The sequence below is a fragment of the Schistocerca serialis genome, unplaced genomic scaffold (genome assembly GCF_023864345.2).
Source record: "Schistocerca serialis cubense isolate TAMUIC-IGC-003099 unplaced genomic scaffold, iqSchSeri2.2 HiC_scaffold_1196, whole genome shotgun sequence".
Taxonomy (NCBI): domain Eukaryota; kingdom Metazoa; phylum Arthropoda; class Insecta; order Orthoptera; family Acrididae; genus Schistocerca; species Schistocerca serialis.
In genome coordinates, this window is record NW_026047399.1 from 562244 (window position 1) to 562500 (window position 257).

Sequence of the window (257 nt, forward strand, 5' to 3'; positions counted from 1 at the left end):
AACTCCGGGCGATTGCGCCTCTCTCGAACCCGACCAAGTACTTAGGACGGCGCTGCGCGCCGCCGGGACCTGAGAGGGTTTCGAGGTGTATGGTGCAGGGGAGCTCAGCCTCCTCCTGTTTGCAGAATAATTGAGCGGACGCTTGCGTGTTCGCGCGGGCCCCCGGGACACACTCCCGGGCGGCCGGCTGCTCAGCTCTAGTTGACGCAGCTCCCTGGTTGATCCTGCCAGTAGTCATATGCTTGTCTCAAAGATTA

At 61.5% G+C, this 257-nt stretch overlaps 1 non-coding gene across 1 annotated transcript in view; it reads left to right on the forward strand.

Moving 5' to 3' along the window:
* The first annotated feature begins 211 nt into the window (after positions 1–211).
* The window catches only part of LOC126435028 (small subunit ribosomal RNA), a 1910-nt gene continuing 1864 nt past the window's right edge, over positions 212–257 (forward strand). Inside the window, exon 1 of the ribosomal RNA XR_007579681.1 lies at positions 212–257. This exon is cut by the window's right edge and continues 1864 nt beyond it. This is a non-coding gene — a ribosomal RNA (small subunit ribosomal RNA).